The sequence below is a fragment of the Somniosus microcephalus genome, chromosome 4 (genome assembly GCF_052327205.1).
Source record: "Somniosus microcephalus isolate GS21.2 chromosome 4, FLI_Smic_1.0, whole genome shotgun sequence".
In the NCBI taxonomy this organism is placed as follows: domain Eukaryota; kingdom Metazoa; phylum Chordata; class Chondrichthyes; order Squaliformes; family Somniosidae; genus Somniosus; species Somniosus microcephalus.
In genome coordinates this window covers 97,429,667-97,449,005 of record NC_140990.1, presented here as the reverse complement: position 1 = coordinate 97,449,005, position 19,339 = coordinate 97,429,667, and the positions used below count along the sequence as shown (strand labels likewise).

At 52.8% G+C, this 19,339-nt stretch overlaps 1 protein-coding gene across 2 annotated transcripts in view; it reads right to left on the bottom strand.

Annotated features, from left to right (window-relative positions):
- LOC147119549 (uncharacterized) overlaps positions 1-19,339 on the bottom strand; it is a 101,019-nt gene that overhangs the window by 12,940 nt on the left and 68,740 nt on the right. The gene's annotated exons all lie outside the window — the stretch shown is intronic.

Here is a 19,339-nt window from a genome sequence, read left to right as displayed (position 1 = left end):
GTGGGCGTGTGTGCGTGTGGGCGTGTGTGTGTGTGGGCGTGTGTGTGTGGGTGTGTGTGGGCGCGTGTGTGTGGGTGTGTGTGGGCGCGTGTGTGTGGGGGCGTGTGCGTGAATGTGTGTGTGTGCGTGAATGTGTGTGTGTGTGCGTGCGTGAATGTGTGTGTGTGTGTGTGAGAATGTGTGTGCGTGAATGTGCGCGTGCGTGAGTGTGCGCACGAGTGTGTGTGCGCATGTGTGTGAATGTGTGTGTATGAGAGTGTGTGTGTGGTGTGTGTGAGTGTGAGTGGTGTGAGTGAGTGTGAGCGTGTGTGTGGTGTGAGAGTGTGTGTGTGTGTGTATGTGTGAGTGTGAGTGGTGTGTGAGTGTGTGTGTGTGTATATGAAGGAACATCAGGCTTGGCTGCTTACACTCACAATCTCAGCTCACATACAGACAGAAGGACACGGAGGCAAGGTACGGGAGGGTGGCAAGTGCCAGTGCAATGGTACCCCTATGAGGGGACAACGTCCTTCACGAGAGAGAGGGGCGGAGGAAGAATCATGCCAGGTTGTTCAAATCCACACTTGACCCAGAGCCTGGACTGAGAAGTCACTGCCTGAACAGACACAAGGGCTGACTTTCCCAGGCACCTTTCTGCAGTCACACTTTACGGAGACACGGATCACTGGTGAGAGCAGTCACACTGTAAGGAGACACCAGAGGTGTTGTGTCTGTGTATAATAAGACACAGACTGCAGGAGAAACGGTACAACAGGTGTTTACTCAACGTGGCTCACAGTGGAACTGCCTGTACAGATGACTACTCAGTGCTATATACAGGTGTGGTCATTGCCGGTACTGCAGTATACATGAGTTGTAAAAGATAGTTCCCCCCTTAAAGGTATATACATTACAATTCCTCCCCTTTTAGATTAACAGTACCATAACACTCATTTAACAATTAAATATCAAACTAATTACAATTAACACTTTTAACATGCAACATTAGCTGAAAATAGTCTATTTATATATTCAGTCTTTGGGGAGGCTTCCTGATCCTTTCTGGATAGCGCCTTTCCCGAGTGTCTCGCTCTTGGTGCGGAGGCGATTCTGGCACCCTGTCGTCGGTTGGGTCATCAGCTTCCGATGCTACTGTTTCTGGGGTAGATGCGACCTGTACGTCGGGTTCATCACCAGGTACGTATGGGCGAGGCATGGGGTTGACTTGTTCCTGTGACTCTAGGATCTAGTCAGCATGGCGTCTCATGATGCTCTCCCCAACGTCCACTGTGTACATTAGTGGGCCCTGCCGTGTGCATATCGTTCCTGGCTGCCATTTTTCTGTTTGGTAGTCGCGGGCCAAGACTGGTTGCCCTACATTGAAGCTCCTTGTTGGCTTCTCATGGATGTGCTGGAATTGCTTACTCTCAACATCTCTTCGTACGTTTGGTCTGAGCAAATCCAGGCGAGATCTTAACCTTCGGTTAAAGAACATCATGGCTGGGGCCTGGTTGGTGACTGCATGTGTCGCATTCCGGTAGGCGAACAGGAAATTGTCCACCTTGTGCTGCAGCGGAATGTTGTCATTGTACATAGCCTTTATTGCCTTCTTAAAGGTTTGTACGAACCTCTCAGCCAATCCATTTGTGGCTGGATGATACGGGGCGGATGTGTAATGCCTTACCCCATTCTTTTTCAAGAACCTCCGGAACTCTTCGGACACAAACTGTGGTCTGTTGTCGGAGCAAATCTGTCTGGCAAGCCATTCCTGGCAAAAATGGTCCGTAGGACTGCAATAGTTTTCTCCATGGTGGTGGAGGACATTTTGATCACCTCAGGCCATTTCGAGTGCGCATCCACGGCTATTAAAAACATCGAGTCCATGAATGGACTAGCAAAATCAATATGCACCCGTTGCCATGGAGATGAGGGCCACTCCCATGGGTGTAGAGGGGCCTGTGGTGGTGCATTTTGGACTCTCTGGCATCCTGAGCAGCTCTTGGTCAGGTCCTCTATTTGTTTATCGATTCCCAGCCACCACACATAAGCCCTGGCTAGGCTTTTCATTTTTACCCCTCCCAGATGACCCTCATGAAGCTCATTGAGCACTCTATCCCTTAACTTGGGTGGAATTACCACTCGGGATCCACACATCAAGGTCCCCCGGCACACTGACAGCTGTTCTCTCCTTGTTGCGAATGCTGGCAACAGTGAGTCGCCATCCCTTCACCGTCAAATCATATACCCGAGGCAGTGTCGGGTCATTTCGGGTTTCCTTTTCGATACAAGCGTTAGTTACCGGTAGGTATTCAACTATAGTCGAATGGAATATTTCGACAGGATCCACTGCTGGTGCTTCCTCCGCAGTAGGCAGTGGCAGGCGTGATAGCCCATCAGCATTTCTGTTGAGTCTGTGTGTCCCAGCTATGTTTAGGATCAATCACTGGACACAGACAACAAGAATAACTTTTAACAGGTCTTTACTATTCGGAGGTCAGGGCTAAACTGCCCAGCAAATCCTTACACAACACTTATATACCGGTGTGGTCACCACCGGTATTACAGTATACAGCAGCCAAGAGAAAGTAGTACATCTCTTAAAGTAGTTCTCTTAAGGTGGAACAGGTTACATACACCACAATTTCCATGCTGTTTCGTGCCCTTATATTCAATCTCATAGTGGTGCGCCCCTAGCAAGAGTGACCATCTTTGTAGTCGTTGCGCAGTCATCACCGGAACGCCCTTCTTCGGATTAAAAATGGAGACAAGAGGCTGGTGATCAGTCAGCAAGGTGAATTTCTGCCCGTGCAGATAGTGATTGAACTTTTTCACTCCCCACACTAGGCTGAGGGCCTCCCTGTCAATCTGGGCGTAGTTTAGCTCGGCTGAGGTTAGTGATCGTGATGCAAAGGCTATTGGCCTCTCTGAGCCGTCGAGAATTTGTGCGACAGCACCGCTCCAATGCCGTAGGGTGACGCATCACATTCAATTCAATTCAATTTTATTTGTCATATATGCAGCAGACGTGTGTACTGCACAATGAAATGTTGATTTTTACGAGTCCTCCCAACATTGGAATAAATATGGCATAACAATAATAAAAATACTAATAGAAATACTAATAGAAAGACAGTAATAATAAATAAAACAACAGTAATAAATTAATCGTTCATGAGTCTTATGGCCTTGGGGTAGAAGCCGTTTTGAAACCTGTTGGTATGAGACCGTATGCTTCGGTATCTCTTACCGGACGGGAGCAGGGCAAAGAGGTTGTGGCTGGGGTGACTCGCATCTTTAATGATTCTCAGGGCCTTCCCCCGGCACCTCTCGGGGTAGATATCCTGCACAGCAGGTAGTTTAATTCCTATAGTGTGTTGTGCAGCTTTCACTACCATCTGTAGAGCCTTGCGGTCTGTGGCGGTGCAGTTGCCATACCAGGTAGTGATGCAGCCGGACAGGATACTCTCGATGGTGCACCGGTAGAAGTTGGTGAGAATCTGGGATTGGTAATGCCGGGTTGTAATGGGCCAATACCTCTTTCGATGTGATTAGTGTTTTGCTCTTCTGGAAAGCTCGTCTACATTCGTCACTCCACTTCCATGGCACCCCAGTTTGCAGTAGGGTGTTCAGTGGGTGTAGTATTGTAGACAAATTTGGCAAGAACTTATGGTAGTAGTTTACCAGCCCGAGGAACGACCTCAGTTGTGACACATTTTCCGGTGCTGGAGCCTGGACTGCTGCCTCAATCTTCTCTGGGGACTTATGTAACCCCTCTTTATCGATAACGTGGCCACAATACGAGATCTGTTTCCTAAAAAACTCGCATTTGGGGCGGTTAGCTCGGAGCCCATATTCCTGCAATCTAGTGAGCACCTGCTCCAGGTTGGCAAGGTGATCACTGTCATTTTCGCCCATGACCAGGATGTCGTCCAAATAACACTGGGTCCCTGGGATCCCTTGCAGGACTTGTTCCATTGCCCTCTGCCAAATAGCCGGAGCTGATGCTACCCCGAATACCAGCCGGTTGTATTGCTAGAGACCTTTATGGGTGTTGATTGTGAGGTATTTTTTTGATGCTTCTTCTACCTCCATTTGCAGATACGCCTGGGCCAGATCAATCTTAGTGAAGCGTTTCCCTCCAGATAGCGAGGCGAAAATATCTTCAATCCGCAGAAGTGGATATTGTACGGTGTGAAGGACCGGGTTCACTGTTACCTTAAAGTCCCCACAGATGCGAACCTTCCTTGGTTCCCCAGGCGTGCTGCTCAACGACTTTTTCATCACAGGGACGATGGGTGTAGCCCACTCACTCCAGTCTACCTTGGACAGTACACCTGAACGTTCCAGACTCTCCAGCTCTGCTTCGACGGCTGGGCGGATCGCATAAGGTACCAGTCTGGCCTTAAAAAATTTTGGGCTTGCGTTTTCTTCAATTTTAATCGTCGCTGTCATGCCTTTTAGTGTTCCGAGTCCTTGCTGGAACACTTCTTTCGCGTCAGTTAGGATCTTTGACAGTCGCCCAGGTGTGACGTCGTCATCCTTTTTGTCAGCCACAGTCAGTGCCTGTATGGAATGCCAATCCAGTTGTATTTTCCGGATCCATTCATGTCCCAGTAATGGTGGTCCTCCATCTTGTAATACATACAGGTCTAGTTTTGGTGTTTCCTTACCGTTATATATAACGGTCACCCTTATTTTTCCTTTGGGGTAGACTTTTTGCCCCGTGTACGTCTTCAAAATAATTTTTGTATCTCTCAAGGGTATGTGTGAGAATAGCCGCTCGTAGTCCCGTCGGTTTATGACTGTTAGGGCTGATCCTGTGTCCAATTCCATCTTTACCTGGACTCCTGCTATCTTGAGAGTGACCCAAATGGTTTGGTGATCCTCCGTTGTGATCACATTATGTAGTTTCAGACAACTCAGTTCCCTGCTTTCGGAGTCGTTGTCACTCTTTTGTTCGTCTGAACTATTCTCCGTCATCTTATGTACCTTCTTGTACTTTTCTTTGGTAGGTTCCTTATTGCTGGTTTTCTTTCCTGACCTGCAGACTCGTGCTATGTGTCCTACTTTTCCACACTGTCTGCACACTTTGTCTTTGAACCAGCAATCATTCTGGTCGTGTGTTGTTCTGCCGCAGCGATAGCACTTCTCTGTTCCATATGACATTTCGTTTGTGCCATATTCTTGTGGTCTCTGTTGTATCTCTGCAGCGCCCCGTGCTGCTGCTTCATATGATACCGCAATGCTGAAAGCCTTTTCCAGCGTAAGGTCCTTTTCAGATAAAAGCCGTTTCTGGGTTCCTTCACTTTGAAGCCCACACACAAACTTGTCCCTTAAGGTATCTGCCAATCCCGCTCCAAACTGGCAGTGTTTCGATAGTTTGCGCAGTTCTGTTAAATAATCAGCATTGCTTTCATCCTTATGCTGGTTCCGTTTGTGAAACTTGAATCTTTCTGCTATCAGCAGCGGTATGGGGTTTAAATGTTCCTGTAGTATCGTTACTATGTCTTCAAAACTCTCTTCCATTGGCTTCGTTGGGGTTACTAGATTTCGTAATAAACCATACGTCTTTGCACCCATTAAATTTAACAAGACCGACGCTTTCTTGTCATCTGACACCTCATTTGCCTTGCAGTACACCTCTATTCGTTCGACATATGTAGTCCAATCTTCGACTTCATTATCAAATGCGGTGATACTGCCACTCTTCGGCATTTTGGGTGTGGTTTAAAATGGCGTCTCCCAATGGCTTAAAATGGCGTCTCCCGCGCTTTCCTTCCTCCACCGCTGCTGCCAACGCCGCTCCCGGTGGCTCTCGTGGCAATGGCGGCGCCCTGTAGGTTTCGCACGCTTCTCCTGCGCTGCTGCCAACGCCGCTCTCGGCGGTCCTCGTGGCAATGGCGGCGCCTCGCGGGTTTCTGCGCGTCTCTCTCTCTCCCTCTCTTCGACGCTGCTCGGCCCCTGAACACTGGCTGCGCCCTGTGCGCTCTGCCCTCTCTCTCTCTCTCTCTCTCTCCCCCGTCGACGCTGCTCGGCCCTTTGCTGTGCCGCTCGGTTGGGCTCTAGCCCGCCGCTGTCCGGGAAGGGTCTGCGTACTACCTGTTGCCAGCCCGTTTCGCTGGACCACCTCGACTGGAAAGCCAAGCCTGGCTCTCGACAGCTTCCCCCGCAATTCTCGAGTCTCTGCTGGATGACTGGGCGGTTGCCCGTGGTCGACGCCCGAGTCTCTGACCTTGACCTCCAATCCACTGATCTCCAGGAACGAATCCCCGGGAGGTGATGCAGAGTTGCAGGTAGGTTCGAACTTGCCTTGTCGCCAATGTTGTGTCCGTGTATAATAAGACACAGACTGCAGGAGAAACGGTACAACAGGTGTTTACTCAACGTGGCGCTCAGTGGAACTGCCTGTACAGATTACTACTCAGTGCTATATACAGGTGTGGTCACTGCCGGTACTACAGTATACATGAGCTGTAAAAAGTAGTTCCCCCCTTAAAGGTATATACATTACAAGAGGAGAGAGCAGTCACAATGTACGGGGACAACAGAGGTGAGAGCAGTCACACTGCATGGAGATGGTAGCAAAGTGGTAATGTCACTGGGCTAGTTGGGATTTTAATTCAGTTAAATAAAAAGCTAGTGTGAAACTATCAGATTGTTGTAAAAACCCTGGTTCACTAATGTCCTTTAGGGAAGGTAATCTGCTGTCCTTACCTGGTCTGGCCTATATGTGACTCCAGACCCACAGCAATGTGGTTGACTCTTAACTGCCACTCAGTTGTAACAAACTGCTACGAAACACAAGAAGAAGAATGAAACCGGACGGACCACCCAGCATCGACCTCGGCACCAGCTACGGACACGGCATCGGCACACCCAGCCCAGTCAACCCTGCAAAGTCCTCCTCACCAACATCAGGGGACTTGTGCCAACATTGGGAGAGCTGTCCCACAGACCAGTCAAGCAACATTGTCATACTCACAGAATCATACCTGTCAGCCAGTGTCCCAAACTCCTCCATCACCATCCCTGGGTATGTCCCACCGGCAGGACAGACTCACCAGGGGTGGTGGCTCAGTGGTATACAGTTGGGAAGGAGTGGCCCTGGGAGTCAACATTGACTCCGGACTCCATGAAGTCTCATGGCTTCAGGTCAAGCATGAGCAAGGAAACCTCCTGCTGATTACCACCTACCCCCCTCCCTCAGCTGATGAATCAGTACTCCTCCATGTTGAACACCCACTTGGAAGAAGCACTGAGAGTAGCAAGGGCACAGAATGTACTTTGGGTGGGGAACTTCAATGTCCATCACCAAGAGTGGCTCGGTAGCACCACTACTGACCGAGATGGCTGAGATGGCCGAGTCCTGAAGAACATAACTGCCAGTCTGGGCCTGCGACAGGTGGTGAGAGAACCAACATGAGGGAAAAACCTTTAACATTATACATGTTGCATAACACTGGTGTGTATGTTTTTTCCCCCGCTACAGTCAGAGAGCTGAACAATGGGAATCAAATCTGCATAGATTATGCACTAGGGCATGAGGGTAAACATTCCACTCCTGCACTCACCAGCTCACACTTTGCCCTCCATTAAAGTGAATAGTCAGAAAATTGTGGATTGGTGGGCTGGTGAGTGTAGAAGCAGAATTTCTATTCCGAGATTTTCAATCTCAACAGACACAAGGGCTGACTTTCCCAGGCACCTTTCTGCAGTCACACTTTGCGGAGACATGGATCACTGGTGAAAGCAGTCACACTGTACGGAGACACAGACCAGAGCTGAGAGCAGTCACGCTGTACAGAGACACCAGAGGAGTGAGCAGTCACACTGTACAGAGACACCAGAGGAGTGAGCAGTCACACTGTAAATAGACACCAGAGGAGAGAGCAGTCACAGTGTACGGAGACACCAGAGGAGAGAGCAGTCACACTGTAAATAGACACCAGAGAAGAGAGCAGTCACACTGTACGGAGACACCAGAGGAGAGAGCAGTCACACTGTAAATAGACACCAGAGGAGAGAGCAGTCACACTGTACGGAGACACCAGAGGAGAGAGCAGTCACACTGTACAGAGACACCAGAGGAGTGAGCAGTCACACTGTAAATAGACACCAGAGGAGAGAGCAGTCACACTGTACGGAGACACCAGAGGAGAGAGCAGTCACACTGTACGGAGACACCAGAGGAGAGAGCAGTCACACTGTACGGAGACACCAGAGGAGAGAGCAGTCACACTGTACGGAGACGCCAGAGGAGAGAGCAGTCACGCTGAAAATAGACACCAGAGAAGAGAGCAGTCACACTGTACGGAGACACCAGAGGAGAGAGCAGTCACACTGTACGGAGACACCAGGGGTGAGAGCAGTCACACTGTACGGAGACACCAGAGGTGAGAGCAGTCACACTGTACGGAGACACCAGAGGAGAGAGCAGTCACACTGTACGGAGATGCCAGAGGAGAGAGCAGTCACACTGTAAATAGACACCAGAGGTGAGAGCAGTCACACTGTACGGAGACACCAGAGGTGAGAGCAGCCACACTGTACGGAGACACCAGAGGAGAGAGCAGTCACACTGTACGGAGACACCAGAGGAGAGAGCAGTCACACTGTACGGAGACACCGGAGGAGAGAGCAGTCACACGGTACGGAGACACCAGAGGAGAGAGCAGTCACACTGTACGGAGACACCGGAGGAGAGAGCAGTCACACTGTACGGAGACACCAGGGGTGAGAGCAGTCACACTGTACGGAGACACCAGAGGTGAGAGCAGTCACACTGTACGGAGACACCAGAGGAGAGAGCAGTCACACTGTACGGAGACGCCAGAGGAGAGAGCAGTCACACTGTAAATAGACACCAGAGGTGAGAGCAGTCACACTGTACGGAGACACCAGAGGTGAGAGCAGCCACACTGTACGGAGACACCAGAGGAGAGAGCAGTCACACTGTAAATAGACACCAGAGGAGTGAGCAGTCACACTGTACGGAGACACCAGAGGTGAGAGCAGCCACACTGTACGGAGACACCAGAGGAGAGAGCAGTCACACTGTAAATAGACACCAGAGGTGAGAGCAGTCACACTGTACGGAGACACCAGAGGAGCAGTCACACTGTACGGAGACACCAGAGGAGAGAGCAGTCACACTGTACGGAGACACCAGGGGAGAGAGCAGTCACACTGTACGGAGACACCAGAGGTGAGAGCAGTCACACTGTACGGAGACACCAGAGGAGAGAGCAGTCACACTGTAAATAGACACCAGAGGTGAGAGCAGTCACACTGTATGGAGACACCAGAGGAGAGAGCAGTCACACTGTACGGAGAAACAGACCAGAGCTGAGAGCAGTCACACTGTACGGAGACACCAGAGGAGAGAGCAGGTACACTGCACGGAGACACCAGAGGAGAGAGCAGGTACACTGCACGGAGACACCAGAGGAGAGAGCAGGTACACTGCACGGAGACACCAGAGGAGAGAGCAGTCACACTGTATGGGGACAACAGAGGAGAGAGCAGTCACACTGTATGGGGACAACAGAGGAGAGAGCAGTCACACTGTACGGAGACAACAGAGGAGTCATAGAGTTATACAGCACAGAAAGAGGCCCTTCGGCCATCGCGTCCGCGGCGGCCATCAAGCCCTATCTAATCTAATCCCATTTTCCAGCATTTGGTCCGTGGCCTTGTATGGTATGGCATTTCAAGTGCTCATCCAAATGCTTCTTGAATGTTGTGAGGGTTCCTGCCTCTACCACCCTTTCAGGCAGTGAGTTCCAGATTCCAACCACCCTCTGGGTGAAAAGTTTTTTCCTCAAATCCTCTCTAAACCTCCTGCCCCTTACCTTGAATCTATGCCCCCTTGTTACTGACCCCTCTACTAAGGGGAAAAGTTCCTTTCTATCCACCCTATCTATGCCCCTCATAATTTTGTACACCTCAATCAGTTCCCCCCTCAGCCTTCTCTGCTCCAGATACTGCCTTATCATGTTAAAATCTGCCTTCCCCCAATTTAGAACCTTTATTTCCGGTCCATCCTTGTCATTTTCCATGACTAACTTCAATCTCACCGAATTATGGTCACTGTCACCAAAGTGCTCACCTACTAACACTTCTACCACTTGCCCGGCCACATTCCCTAGAATTAGGTCCAGTACCGTCCCCTCTCTTGTAGGGCTTTCTACATGCTGGCTTAAAAAGCTCTCCTGGATGCACTTTAAGAATTCTGCACCCTCTAAGCCTTTCACACTCTGACTATCACAGTTAATATTGGGGAAGTTGAAATCCCCCACTATAATTACCCAATTATTTGCACATTTCTCTGAGATTTGCCTACATATCTGTTCCTCTATCTCCCCCTGGCTGTTTGGGGGCCTACAGTGCACTCCCAGCAAAGTGCTAGCCCCTTTTTTTTTTACAACCCATATGGCCTCATTAGAGGAACCTGTAAATATATCGTCCCTCCTTACAGAAGTAATTGTCTCCTTAATTAATATTGCGACACCCCCAGCTCTTTTACCCCCCGCTCTGTCTTGCCTGAAGATTCTATACCCCGGAATATTGAGCTGCCAGTCTTGCCCCTCCCTCAACCAGGTCTCCGTGATAGCAACAATATCATACTCCCATGTGTTCATCAACACTTTCAGTTCATCCACCTTATTCGTAAGACTCCTTGCATTAAAATAAATGCCATTTAGCCTTGCCCTACTCCCTTGTGCCGTTACATATTTGCTCTTCCTTCCAGTCTGACTTATTTTTTCCTCTATATTTGGCTGTACATCACACCCTATTTATAGCTCCACACTGTATCCCACCCCCCTGCCAAGTTAGTTTAAACCCCCCTCCGAACAGTGCTTGCAAACCTTGCCGCAAGGATATTTGTCCCGTTCTGGTTCAGGTGCAACCCGTCCGACTTGTACAAGTCCCACCTTCCCCAGAAGCAGGCCCAGTGATCCACGAAACTAAAGTCCTCCCTCCTGCACCAACTCTTTAGCCATCACATTGTACGGAGACACGAGAGGAGAGAGCAGACAAACTGTACGGAGACACCAGAGGTGAGAGCAGTCACACTGTACGGAGACACCGGAGGTGAGAGCAGTCACACTGTACGGAGACACCAGAGGAGAGAGCAGTCACACTGTACGGAGACACCAGAGGAGAGAGCAGTCACACTGTACGGAGACACCAGAGGAGAGAGCAGTCACACTGTACGGAGACACCGGAGGAGAGAGCAGTCACACTGTACGGAGACACCAGAGGAGAGAGCAGTCACACTGTACGAAGACACCGGAGGTGAGAGCAGTCACACTGTACGAAGACACCGGAGGTGAGAGCAGTCACACTGTACGGAGACACCTGAGGTGAGAGCAGCCACACTGTACGGAGACACCGGAGGAGAGAGCAGTCACACTGCACAGAGACACCAGACGAGAGAGCAGTCACACTGTACGGAGACACCGTAGGAGAGAGCAGTCACACTGTACTGAGACACCAGAGGAGAGAGCAGCCACACTGTATGGAGACACCAGAGGAGAGGGCAGTCACACAGTACAGAGACACCGGAGGTGACAGCAGTGACACTGTACGGAGACACCAGGGCTGAGAGCAGTCACACTGTATGGGGACACATGGGGTGAGAGCAGTCACACTGTACAGAGACACCAGAGGTGAGAGCAGTCACACTGTACGGAGACACCAGGGGTGAGAGCAGTCACACTGTACGGAGACACCAGGGCTGAGAGCAGTCACACTGTACGGAGACACCAGGGGTGAGAGCAGTCACACTGTACGGAGACACCAGAGGAGAGAGCAGTCACACTGTACGGAGACACTGGAGAAGGGAGCAGTCACACTGTACGGAGACACCAGGGCTGAGAGCAGTCACACTGTATGGGGACACCAGGGGTGAGAGCAGTCACACTGTACAGAGACACCAGGGGTGAGAGCAGTCACACTGTACGGGGACACCAGGGGTGAGAGCAGTCACACTGTACGGAGACACCAGAGAGAGCAGTCACACTGTATGGAGACACCGGAGGAGAGAGCAGTCACACTGTACGGAGACACCAGGGCTGAGAGCAGTCACACTGTACGGAGACACCAGTCACACTGTACGGAGACACCAGAGGAGAGAGGAGTCACACTGTACGGAGACACCGGAGGAGAGAGCAGTCACACTGTACGGAGACACCAGAGGAGAGAGCAGTCACACTGTACGGAGACACCAGAGGTGAGAGCAGTCACACTGTACGGAGACACCAGAGGAGAGAGCAGTCACACTGTACGGAGACACTGGAGGAGAGAGCAGTCACACTGTACGGAGACACCAGAGGAGGGAGCAGTCACACTGTACAGAGACACCGGAGGAGAGAGCGGTCACACTGTACGGAGACACCAGAGGAGAGAGCAGTCACACTGTACGGAGACACCAGAGGAGGGAGCAGTCACACTGTACAGAGACACCGGAGGAGAGAGCGGTCACACTGTACGGAGACACCAGAGGAGAGAGCAGGCACACTGTACGGAGACACCAGAGGAGAGAGCAGTCACACTGTACGGAGACACCGGAGGAGAGAGCAGTCACACTGTACGGGGACACCGGAGGTGAGAGCAGTCACACTGTACGGAGACACCACAGGAGAGAGCAGTCACACTGTACAGAGACACCGCAGGAGAGAGCAGTCACACTGTACGGAGACACCGGAGGAGAGAGCAGTCACACTGTACGGAGACACCGGAGGAGAGAGCAGTCACACTGTACGGAGACACCAGAGGAGAGAGCAGTCACACTGTACGGAGACACCAGAGGAGAGAGCAGTCACACTGCACGGAGACACCAGAGGAGAGAGCAGTCACACTGTACGGAGACACCAGAGGAGAGGGCAGACACACTGTACGGAGATACCGGAGGTGAGAGCAGTCACACTGTACGGAGACACCAGAGGTGAGAGCAGTCACACTGTACGGAGACACCAGAGGTGAGAGCAGTCACACTGTACGGAGACACCAGAGGTGAGAGCAGTCACACTGTACGGAGACACCAGGGGTGAGAGCAGTCACACTGTACGGAGACACCAGAGGTGAGAGCAGTCACACTGTACGGAGACACCAGGAGTGAGAGCAGTCACACTGTACGGAGACACCAGGGGTGAGAGCAGTGACACTGTACGGAGACACCAGAGGAGAGAGCAGTCACACTGTACGGAGACACCAGAGGCGGGAGCAGTCACACTGTACGGAGACACCAGAGGAGAGAGCAGTCACACTGTACGGAGACACCAGAGGAGAGAGCAGTCACACTGTACGGAGACACCGGAGGAGAGAGCAGTCCCACTGTACGGAGACACCGGAGGAGAGAGCAGTCACACTGTACGGAGACAACAGAGGAGAGAGCAGTCACACTGTACGGAGACAACAGAGGAGAGAGCAGTCACACTGTACGGAGACACCAGAGGAGAGAGCAGTCACACTGTACGGAGACACCAGAGGAGAGAGCAGTCACACTGTACGGAGACACCGGAGGAGAGAGCAGTCACACTGTACGGAGACACCGGAGGAGAGAGCAGTCACACTGTACGGAGACACCAGAGGTGAGAGCAGTCACACTGTACGGAGACACCGGAGGTGAGAGCAGTCACACTGTACGGAGACACCAGAGGAGAGAGCAGTCACACTGTACGGAGACACCAGAGGAGAGAGCAGTCACACTGTACGGAGACACCAGAGGAGAGAGCAGTCACACTGTACGGAGACACCGGAGGAGAGAGCAGTCACACTGTACGGAGACACCAGAGGAGAGAGCAGTCACACTGTACGAAGACACCGGAGGTGAGAGCAGTCACACTGTACGAAGACACCGGAGGTGAGAGCAGTCACACTGTACGGAGACACCTGAGGTGAGAGCAGCCACACTGTACGGAGACACCGGAGGAGAGAGCAGTCACACTGCACAGAGACACCAGACGAGAGAGCAGTCACACTGTACGGAGACACCGTAGGAGAGAGCAGTCACACTGTACTGAGACACCAGAGGAGAGAGCAGCCACACTGGATGGAGACACCAGAGGAGAGAGCAGTCACACTGTACGGAGACACCAGAGGTGAGAGCAGTCACACAGTACAGAGACACCGGAGGTGACAGCAGTGACACTGTACGGAGACACCAGGGCTGAGAGCAGTCACACTGTATGGGGACACCAGGGGTGAGAGCAGTCACACTGTACAGAGACACCAGAGGTGAGAGCAGTCACACTGTACGGAGACACCAGGGGTGAGAGCAGTCACACTGTACGGAGACACCAGGGCTGAGAGCAGTCACACTGTACGGAGACACCAGGGGTGAGAGCAGTCACACTGTACGGAGACACCAGAGGAGAGAGCAGTCACACTGTACGGAGACACTGGAGAAGGGAGCAGTCACACTGTACGGAGACACCAGGGCTGAGAGCAGTCACACTGTATGGGGACACCAGGGGTGAGAGCAGTCACACTGTACAGAGACACCAGGGGTGAGAGCAGTCACACTGTACGGGGACACCAGGGGTGAGAGCAGTCACACTGTACGGAGACACCAGAGAGAGCAGTCACACTGTATGGAGACACCGGAGGAGAGAGCAGTCACACTGTACGGAGACACCAGGGCTGAGAGCAGTCACACTGTACGGAGACACCAGTCACACTGTACGGAGACACCAGAGGAGAGAGGAGTCACACTGTACGGAGACACCGGAGGAGAGAGCAGTCACACTGTACGGAGACACCAGAGGAGAGAGCAGTCACACTGTACGGAGACACCAGAGGTGAGAGCAGTCACACTGTACGGAGACACCAGAGGAGAGAGCAGTCACACTGTACGGAGACACTGGAGGAGAGAGCAGTCACACTGTACGGAGACACCAGAGGAGGGAGCAGTCACACTGTACAGAGACACCGGAGGAGAGAGCGGTCACACTGTACGGAGACACCAGAGGAGAGAGCAGTCACACTGTACGGAGACACCAGAGGAGGGAGCAGTCACACTGTACAGAGACACCGGAGGAGAGAGCGGTCACACTGTACGGAGACACCAGAGGAGAGAGCAGGCACACTGTACGGAGACACCAGAGGAGAGAGCAGTCACACTGTACGGAGGCACCGGAGGAGAGAGCAGTCACACTGTACGGGGACACCGGAGGTGAGAGCAGTCACACTGTACGGAGACACTACAGGAGAGAGCAGTCACACTGTACAGAGACACCGCAGGAGAGAGCAGTCACACTGTACGGAGACACCGGAGGAGAGAGCAGTCACACTGTACGGAGACACCGGAGGAGAGAGCAGTCACACTGTACGGAGACACCAGAGGAGAGAGCAGTCACACTGTACGGAGACACCAGAGGAGAGAGCAGTCACACTGCACGGAGACACCAGAGGAGAGAGCAGTCACACTGTACGGAGACACCAGAGGAGAGGGCAGACACACTGTACGGAGATACCGGAGGTGAGAGCAGTCACACTGTACGGAGACACCAGAGGTGAGAGCAGTCACACTGTACGGAGACACCAGAGGTGAGAGCAGTCACACTGTACGGAGACACCAGAGGTGAGAGCAGTCACACTGTACGGAGACACCAGGGGTGAGAGCAGTCACACTGTACGGAGACACCAGAGGCGAGAGCAGTCACACTGTACGGAGACACCAGGAGTGAGAGCAGTCACACTGTACGGAGACACCAGGGGTGAGAGCAGTGACACTGTACGGAGACACCAGAGGAGAGAGCAGTCACACTGTACGGAGACACCAGAGGTGAGAGCAGTCACACTGTACGGAGACACCAGAGGAGAGAGCAGTCACACTGTACGGAGACACCAGAGGAGAGAGCAGTCACACTGTACGGAGACACCGGAGGAGAGAGCAGTCACACTGTACGGAGACACCGGAGGAGAGAGCAGTCACACTGTACGGAGACAACAGAGGAGAGAGCAGTCACACTGTACGGAGACAACAGAGGAGAGAGCAGTCACACTGTACGGAGACACCAGAGGAGAGAGCAGTCACACTGTACGGAGACACCAGAGGAGAGAGCAGTCACACTGTACGGAGACACCGGAGGAGAGAGCAGTCACACTGTACGGAGACACCGGAGGAGGGAGCAGTCACACTGTACGGAGACAACAGAGGAGAGAGCAGTCACACTGTACGGAGACACCGGAGGAGAGAGCAGTCACACTGTACGGAGACAACAGAGGAGAGAGCAGTCACACTGTACGGGGACACCGGAGGAGAGAGCAGTCACACTGTACGGAGACACCAGGGGTGAGAGCAGTCACACTGTACGGAGACACCAGAGGAGAGAGCAGTCACACTGTACGGAGACACCAGGGGTGAGAGCAGTCACACTGCACGGAGACACCAGAGGAGAGAGCAGTCACACTGTATGGAGACACCAGAGGTGAGAGCAGTCACACTGTACGGAGACACCAGAGGAGAGAGCAGTCACACTGTACGGAGACACCAGGGGTGAGAGCAGTCACACTGTACAGAGACACCAGAGGTGAGAGCAGTCACACTGTACGGTGACACCAGAGGAGAGAGCAGTCACACTGTACGGAGACACCGGACGTGAGAGCAGTCACACTGTAGGGAGACACCGGAGGAGAGAGCAGTCACAGTGTACGGAGACACCAGAGGAGAGAGCAGTCACACTGTACGGAGACACCAGAGGTGAGAGCAGTCACGCTGTACGGAGACACCAGGGCTGAGAGCAGTCACACTGTACGGAGACAGCAGGGGTGGGAGCAGTCACACTGCACGGAGACACCAGAGGAGAGAGCAGTCACACTGTATGGAGACACCAGAGGTGAGAGCAGTCACACTGTATGGAGACACCAGAGGTGAGAGCAGTCACACTGTACGGAGACACCAGAGGTGAGAGCAGTCACAGTGTACGGAGACACCAGAGGAGAGAGCAGCCACACTGTACGGAGACACCAGAGGAGAGAGCAGCCACACTGTACGGAGACACCAGAGGTGAGAGCAGTCACACTGTACGGAGACACCAGAGGTGACAGCAGTCACACTGTACGGAGACACCGAACGTGAGAGCAGTCACACTGTACGGAGACACCAGAGGTGACAGCATTCACACTGTACGGAGACACTGGAGGAGAGAGCAGTCACACTGTATGGAGGCACCAGGGGTGAGAGCAGTCACACTGTACGGAGACAGCAGAGGAGAGAGCAGTCACACTGTACGGAGACACCAGAGGAGAGAGCAGTCACACTGTACGGGGACACCAGAGGAGAGAGCAGTCACACTGTACGGAGACACGAGGAGTGAGCGCAGTCACACTGTACAGAGACACCAGAGGAGAGAGGAGTCACATTGTACGGAGACACCAGTGGTGACAACAGTCACACTGCACGGAGACAACAGAGGAGAGAGCAGTCACACTGTACGGAGACACCAGAAGAGAGAGCAGTCACACTGTACGGAGACACCAGAGGAAAGAGCAGTCACACTGTACGGAGACACCGGAGGAGAGAGCAGTCACACTGTACGGAGACACCAGAGGAGAGAGCAGTCACACTGTACGGAGACACCGGAGGAGAGAGCAGTCACACTGTACGGAGACAACAGAGGAGAGAGCAGTCACACTGTACGGAGACACCAGAGGAGAGAGCAGTCACACTGCACGGAGACACCGGAGGAGAGAGCAGTCACACTGCACGGAGACAACAGAGGAGAGAGCAGTCACACTGTACGGAGACACCGGAGGAGAGAGCAGTCACACTGTACGGAGACACCAGAGGAGAGAGCAGTCACACTGTACGGAGACACCAGAGGAGAGAGCAGTCACACTGTACAGAGACACCAGGGGTGAGAGCAGTCACACTGTACAGAGACACCAGAGGTGAGAGCAGTCACACTGTACGGAGACACCAGAGGAGAGAGCAGTCACACTGTACGGAGACACCAGAGGAGAGAGCAGTCACACTGTACAGAGACACCAGGGGTGAGAGCAGTCACACTGTACGGAGACACCAGAGGTGAGAGCAGTCACACTGTACGGAGACACCAGAGGTGAGAGCAGTCACACAGTATGGAGACACCGGAGGTGAGAGCAGTCACACTGTACGGAGACACCAGAGGTGAGAGCAGTCACACTGTACGGAGACACCAGAGGTGAGAGCAGTCACACTGTACGGAGACACCAGAGGTGAGAGCAGTCACACTGTACGGAGACACCAGAGGTGAGAGCAGTCACACTGTACGGGGACACCGGAGGAGAGAGCAGTCACACTGTACGGAGACAGCAGAGGAGAGAGCAGTCACACTGTACGGGGACACCGGAGGAGAGAGCAGTCACACTGTACGGAGACACCAGGGGTGAGAGCAGTCACACTGTACGGAGACACCAGAGGAGAGAGCAGTCACACTGTACGGGGACACCGGAGGAGAGAGCAGTCACACTGTACGGAGAGAGCAGAGGAGAGAGCAGTCACACTGTACGGGGACACCGGAGGAGAGAGCAGTCACACTGTACGGGGACACCGGAGGAGAGAGCAGTCACACTGTACGGAGACACCAGGGGTGACAGCAGTCACACTGTACGGAGACACCAGAGGAGAGAGCACTCACACTGTACGGAGACACCAGAGGTGAGAGCAGTCACACTGTACGGAGACACCAGAGGTGAGAGCAGTCACACTGTGCAGAGACACCAGAGGTGAGAGCAGTCACACTGTACGGAGACACCAGAGGAGAGAGCAGTCACACTGTACGGAGACACCAGAGGTGAGAGCAGTCACACAGTATGGAGACACCGGAGGTGAGAGCAGTCACACTGTACGGAGACACCAGAGGAGAGAGCAGTCACACTGTACGGAGACACCAGAGGTGAGAGCAGTCACACTGTACGGAGACACCAGAGGTGAGAGCAGTCACACAGTATGGAGACACCGGAGGTGAGAGCAGTCACACTGTACAGAGACACCAGAGGAGAGAGCAGTCACACTGTACGGAGACACCAGAGGTGAGAGCAGTCACACTGTATGGAGACACCAGAGGAGAGAGCAGTCACACTGTACGGAGACACCAGAGGAGAGAGCAGTCACACTGTACGGAGACACCAGAGGTGAGAGCAGTCACACTGTACGGAGACACCGGAGGAGAGAGCAGTCACACTGTACGGAGACACCAGGGGTGAGAGCAGTCACACTGTACGGAGACACCAGAGGTGAGAGCAGTCACACTGTACGGAGACACCAGGGGTTAGAGCAGTCACACTGTACGGAGACACCGGACGTGAGAGCAGTCACAGTGTACGGAGACACCAGAGGAGAGAGCAGTCACACAGTACAGAGACACCAGGG